This window comes from Dipodomys spectabilis, unplaced genomic scaffold (assembly GCF_019054845.1).
Source record: "Dipodomys spectabilis isolate Male_0828 unplaced genomic scaffold, ASM1905484v1 ptg000237l, whole genome shotgun sequence".
Classification (NCBI taxonomy): Eukaryota; Metazoa; Chordata; class Mammalia; order Rodentia; family Heteromyidae; genus Dipodomys; species Dipodomys spectabilis.
Window position 1 is genome coordinate 280,094 of NW_024870914.1, and position 7,065 is coordinate 287,158.

The following is a 7,065-nucleotide window of genomic DNA, read 5'->3' on the forward strand; positions in this document are numbered from 1 at the left end:
TATAATCAGAAGAAAATACTGACCCTAATCTTAATCCGAATTATATGACAATACTAACACTAACATAAGTACACTAGTTTTCACTCATCATTCCAAACATAGGTTTCAATTTTTCCAATATCTAAGTCATTTTCTAACCCAAAACTTAATCTTTCTTAACTGGAACATTGAGAATAACCATCAGCCTAATTGTAAGTAGATTCTAATATTAATAGCAATACTCTAGTTTACATTCATTCTAATTCTTACCAGGCTTATATTAAAATTTACCTTCATTTTGACCCTCATTTTTTTTCTCCTTCACTCTAAGCCTAAACATGGCTGGAATCCTAACCATAACCCTGACACTAATCGTATCCCAATTCTAAAATGTATGAAAAATGCTCGTTTTGTGCAATCCTAACTGAAATTCCACTGGTAATTCTTGAAATAAATTGCAGGTTTCCTGTAAACCCTACAGATTTTTCACTCTTAACTCTGAATGTATTTTGTTCCATAACAGGAATCATTATACCCATTGATCTCAAATCCTGATTTTATGAAATACATTGTATTTCCATTATCCCAGTTTTTCCTGAATTCCTAAAAAAAAGTTTCAGCTTTACTTAATATTTAACATCTTTTTTTTTCTTTTTGTCGGTCGTGGGGCTTGCACTCTGGGCCAGGGCATGATTCCTGAGTTCTTTAGTTCTAGGTGTGCGTTTTACCAATTGAGCCACAGCACCGCTTTTGTGTTTTATGGTGGTTAATTTGAGATAAAAGTCTCATGGACTTTCCTGCCTGGGCTACCTTTGAACTGCGATCCTCAGAAAACAGCTTCCTGAGTAGCTAGTATAATAGGCGTGAGCCACTAGTTTAACCCATTTCTTTACTCTATCCTCAACTCCGGTTAACCAGAAACCTAATCCAAATCACATTCTGATTTAACACCAAATGGTTAATGTAAGGAAAATTTTCTAGATTCTATTCAATCACACATTTTTTTTGGCTTCTACTTCTTATTGGAAAACTAAAATTTACCTCAAAGCTTATCCTTCCCTAACCCTAACCGGAACAAAAATATCTCACACTTTAAACCAAATTATATCTGAATGTTTAAAGTAACACAGACTGGTTTTCATTCATTCTTACCATTCATTCTTCTTAAAATATGTGGCAGTTTTACACAATGTCTTACATGTTTTTCTCATCCTAACCCCGCTCTAACTGGCACACCTTGCCTAATCCTTTTACACAATGTCTTACATATTTTTCTCATCCTAACCCCGCTCTAACTGGCACACCTTGCCTAATCCTAAACCCACGTATAACCAAATCATCATGTTAATAGCAAGCCAATTTTTTCATATTTATCCTAACTCTTGCTCAGCGTGTAGGTCTAAATTTTACTTGCATTTTGAACATAAATTTTTAAGTGTTTTTCTATTTCCTGTCAGGTTTTATTTTTCATTATTTTTTAAAAATTTTATTTTGTTGAAAAGATGCTTTAAAGAGGGATTAGTTACATGTGTAAGGTAAGGAGTATGTTTCTTGTTGAGCATAGTGACCCACTTCTTTCTTGTTCTCCCACTATCCCATCCTTCCCCACTTCTCACGCCCCTCCCTCCCCATGGTGTAAACTTCATTTTCAACATAGTGTCTTGTGCGTATCATTGTTGCAATGGGTCATCCTCCATTTTCAACATAGTGTCTTGTGTGTATCATTTTTGCAATGGGTCATCCTGTGATGAACCTAAATTTTCTATTTCTCTAATCCATTTTCTAATTCTGTCTGGGTTCTTAACCCTAACCGTAATAATAATGATAGCTCAATTCAAAAGTTAACAAAAATATTCAGGTTTTTATTCATTCTATTAATTCACTGTACATCTTGAATTAACTTGCAGTTTAGCTTAAATGTTCCAAATTAGTTTATACGCGTATATATAAAGATGTAATTTTATGTGAAAAACAGATCTTTGGAGGAAAGAGCAATGAGAAGGAAATAGAGGGAGTATAATCAAATGCATTAAATATATTATGGAATTGTCATTTCTGACAATTAATATCTATTAACAAAATAACTAAAAATTAAAAAAGAACACACTGCCTTCTAGTGTTCATTAAGAGAGCCAGGATCTGTCCTCTGGAAAAAAAAAACTCATGTTAGATAAACTTTGTCCATGCATAATTTATATTGTTTGCCAATTATTTAACTTGATGAATAAAAATTTTTCGAATAAGATTCCATGACAAAAAATATAAAACAGTTACTTAGCAATTGTTTGAGAAAAAGTTATTGTCATGGGATTTAAGAAACGGAATTACTTTTTCCCTACAAAGCAATGAATTATGTTTTCTAATCTAGTATTTGTAGTAAGTTTAGAGAACATAACTGGCATGAAAAACAACTAATTGTGCGTCTTGTTTCTTGAATGAGTGATATTTTAATCATTGTCTTTTATTCAAATAAATACTTAGGTTTACATTTCAAATAAGTGCAATTTTATCTCCTTTCAGAACAAAAACTTACCCTGCAATTAAATGTACTACCATATTCAGGTATTAAGAAGCTAAATTTTCTATGTTTTATATGTAGCTCTACATATCCAGAATGACGATTTTTTATTCATAAATGTCTAATGTCATATTTTTGCTTCATCAATATAAATTGTCTCATGAGGTTGTAGTGAAGGCTCCAGTAACCAAAGTAGTCAAAACCAATTCCTGAATTCTAAACTTTAAATCAAATCATTTTTAAGCTTTGATAATATCATTTATTGTCTCATCAGAGCAATTAAGCTAAAACAAATACTACTTTTTAAACATTTCACTCACATTGTGAAGAATATTAACATAGGTCAAAAAGAGACTAATTATTTCAGACTCATCATATTTGGTGATCTTAGTGTGAAGAATGCAGAGAGTAGTATTCAATACGTAGTATTGAGTAAATTAAATTATATATCTGGATTTCTAATTTGGAGGTTAATCACATAGAAACAAGAAAACAATAAAAAATTACTTAGGGATCAACAGAAAAAGATATTTGTGCATGTACCACAGTTGCTTTATTAGTTTGTAGGTGAACACTGGACTTTGATTTATATCTTGGCTGTTGTTGTGAATAATGTGAATAACAATGAACTACAGATATGTTTATGTTACCCAGAGAGAAATAATCACACGATTGTGTGTGATTATTTCAACTTTGGATTTCTTTAGAAAACTGCATACTACTTTCTACAATGAGAACACTAACCTGTATTTTGACCAAGAGTGTAGAAAATTTCCTTTTCTCCACAGTGTCGGCAGCCAACATTATTACCTTTTGAGTTTGTTTAAAGGGCAGGTTTTTACTGTGTGCAGTATCCAAGACTGGCCTTAGACTCAAATACTTTTACTCCAACCTCCAATCACTTGGAATTACCAGTCTTTACCACCATACCTGGTTCCTTGGATATTTTTGATAAGAGTTATAACAGTAAAGAAGTAGTATCATAGTAATTTTGAATTACATTTCTCTAATGACCTCCTCACAAAGCATTAAGCCAGCATAGAAGTTGTATTAAATACAAATTTGTAAATCCACAGGCGATTTTCATGGCTTTTTGGAAAACATGTTTATTCAGAAATTTTGCTCATTTTTAATCAAGTTTCTTGTTAATCTCATCTTTAATCTCTCTATAGAAAATCAATAATTAATTCAAGGTAGTAGAAAGGAAAAAAATTAAGCAGCTCCTAACATTTTTAATTTTTTAATAACATGATATTGCTTAAATCATTTTCTGTTAACACTTGAGACTATATAACTCAATTTAGTTAGACCTTTTACAAGGCTATATATATTTTATTTGTTTTACTTTGTTCTTACCAAAGCCTGCATGACTCATTTCACTTGGTTTCTTTCAGTCTCATGTAGTTCAGATTTCAAATTGAAGAATAAATGGAAGGAAGCAAACAAAAAATATAGTTCCCCTCATCTGATGATGAGGAAAGTGTTCATCCTTCTAAGGACCTATGATAGAATATCAAAAAGACAATTTATTCTTCTAGGTCTTCCTTATCTTTGTGATGTAACGTAAATGATGTAAAACACAACATACTGCTTAGATACTTTGATGTTTTATCAGTTTTGCACATTTTCATATGGATTTCACCTCAGTCTACAACCTTCATTCATCGTTCTGTCTCTGATATTTTTGCACTATCACGACATAAGATAACTAGTTTGATTTACAGCATGAGAAGTTATCCACTTGGCTTCCTTGGAAGCAGAGCATGGTCAATAGATATTACTTCTGGTTGCTCACACTACATGTAATGGTTTCTGTACTACTTATCACATACTATTTAGTATTTAAAAAAGAATGCTGGCTAAACTCAAAGCTCATTCATAGGTTTATGTTAAGTGTTTCACAAGTTTTATTCTCTTAATTCTTAAGATAACATTTGCTATAATGCTAATGTTATTACCATTGTAGTGTTGGGAAAAATTGTAGTTAAAGACAGTAAGTGCATGGCCCAAAGACACACACAGTGAGGAAGGAAATGAATCAAAGTTTCCAAAAGTCTTTCAGCAATACCAAGAAGGTGGGTAAAATCTCTCCATTCTCTTACACTCTCAATTCAATATTCATATTGTCCAGGAAATAACAGCCTAGCAAATATTGCCCATAGTGATCATTTTTTGTCACATTTTGTCTTCAATACAGACTGTGTTGGTGACATTGGGTTATCATGCACAGAGCTGAGCTTACAAATTGAGGTCTGAAGACAGCCAAATTTCTTCTGTCCCACAGTTCCAGTTTCTTTTTTAAAAAGTACTAAAACTTTTATATATCATCACTTACTATCTTTTAATCTCCAAACGAATTAAATTGGCATATAATCACTCCAAAAGTCTTTCAAATTAGATGATAAAACAGGCCTCCATGAAATAAATTTTCTTTTACTTTTAAAATTATTCTAAAAGCCTTGTGCTGGCTGGTTACACCTATAATCCTATCTACTCTGAATATTTGCTCAGGAGACTGAGATCTGTGGATAACACTAGGGAACCAATCAGCGCCAAAAAAAAAAACAAAAAACCTTCATGAAATTATTTTTCAAAATGTTTAATGAAGTAGTAAAGAGCCAGGAATTGAGGTGTAGCTTATATAGTAGCTCACCAATCTAGACAGGAAAGGCCTAACAAGACCTTGAAGCCCCGATTTTAACTCTGAGCACACCAATATACATGCATAGCGTGTGTTCGCATGCACGTGTGTGTTCGCTTGCGTGCTGCAGCACACACACACACACACACACACACACACACACACACACACATTTATTCAAATTACCTTCATATCAGTGTTCTGCATTAATTTCTTTGTTAACGATATTATATGGGTAAAATAGAGGAAATAAACTCTTCCATCTCAGAACATTTTGTATGTTTTTTTTGTAATAATACTGTGCAGAGGGGTCACATTTACAAGAACAAGGAAACTCGTACGTTTCCTAACAAGCATTGTTACCTTCTCCTTTATATTTCCCCTATCATCCCTTCCCTCCCACCTCCACAAGTACACTCCCCTTACCCTTCCTTCCTCTGCCTAAATTGTAAAGTTCATTTTTCAACATAGTGTCTTGTGCATCTCATTGTTACAATAGGTCAACCTGTATCCCTATTTGAGCATTTTTTCCCTTCCCCTCCCCAAATTAGAGAAGCATACATACAAGATTTAAGTGCACCAACTTCAAATACAGAGAAAACAGGGGTTATAGCATTGGGAGAAACATACAGAGAAACCAAAAAAAAAATGACATCGCACATTATAAGTACGTTAGAAACAATAGCAAGAAACAAAAAACCACTAGTGTCCCTATCTTGGGGTTCAATTTCTTTAACATCATCTGATCTGGTTATATTCACATATCTTTTGAAATTTTCTGCTTATCCCAGACATAAATTCGTTATTGAAAATAAGGGAAATCATGAGACCTATGTTTCTTTGGACTTGGCTTACTTCACTCAATATTTTTTTTTCCATTTCCTAACAAATTGGGAGATGTCATTCTTTCTGATGGAGGCATAGAATTCCATTGTGTATATATACCACATTTAATTGATCCATTCATCTAATGGGTGCATCTGGTTTGGTTCCATATCTTAGCTATCGTAAATAATGTTTCAATAACTATCGTTGTGTTGGTAGTTTTAGTATGGTCTTGTTTATGATCATTTGAGTAAATCCCCAAAAGTGGGATTACTGTGTCATAGGGGAGGTTTATGTGGATTCTTCTGAGGAACCTCCATACTGCTTTCCAAAGTAGTTGAACAAGTTTACACTCCCACCAAGAAGGCAGTATGGTTCCTTTGTTGCCACATACCTTTCAGCAGCTGTTGTTGTAAAAATATGGAACGCTCCAAGAATTTGCATGTCATCCTTGTGCAGGGTGCATGCTAATCTTCTCTGTATCATTCCAATGTTAGTGTATGTGATGCTAAATTGAGCACAGTACATTTATTATATAGAAAGTATAATTTTTATTGATTTTATTAAACTAGACAATTCAACAAAAAGTAAGTTCAAAAGAATAGTTGTGAAATTTTAGAATCATGTATTTCTTACATAAGCACACATTTAAGAATAAAATCAATATAGACATGCCAAAAACAAAATAATTCCTGATATTTGTAGTTCAAGAGATGTGTAGGAGGAAGAATTCAATTATTCTATACAAGGCACCTGTCAAAATGAACATTGCAGCAATTCTTAAGTTTTAATGTTTTAAATATGCTTAATTTTGGGATTTTGCTTATATATGCCAAAAATAGGACTGTTTGGCAGGTCTAAAACTTTTCTGTAAAGTATTTAAGATTTTTGGTAGCAGACATTAAGTACTAAGTATGTACATTTCAGAGTTTATGAAAACTTTATTAATGAGAAGTTGCAAAGTCTTTGTGTAAAGAAGTAGAGTGAAGAGTTAAGACTTTAACTACACAGTTTCTCTTAAAACTTTAGGAATTCCTTACTTTATTTATTAGCAAGGAATAAATGATGATATAAGCTATGATGTACACATGTATGTTTCTAT

The 7,065-nt window shown here is 32.7% G+C and overlaps 1 non-coding gene across 1 annotated transcript; it reads right to left on the bottom strand.

Annotated features, from left to right (window-relative positions):
- Positions 1 to 6,377: 6,377 nt before the first annotated feature.
- Positions 6,378 to 6,484, bottom strand: LOC122124496. Its single transcript, XR_006150571.1, has one exon. It is a non-coding gene; the product is annotated as a U6 spliceosomal RNA (small nuclear RNA).
- Positions 6,485 to 7,065: the final 581 nt, after the last annotated feature.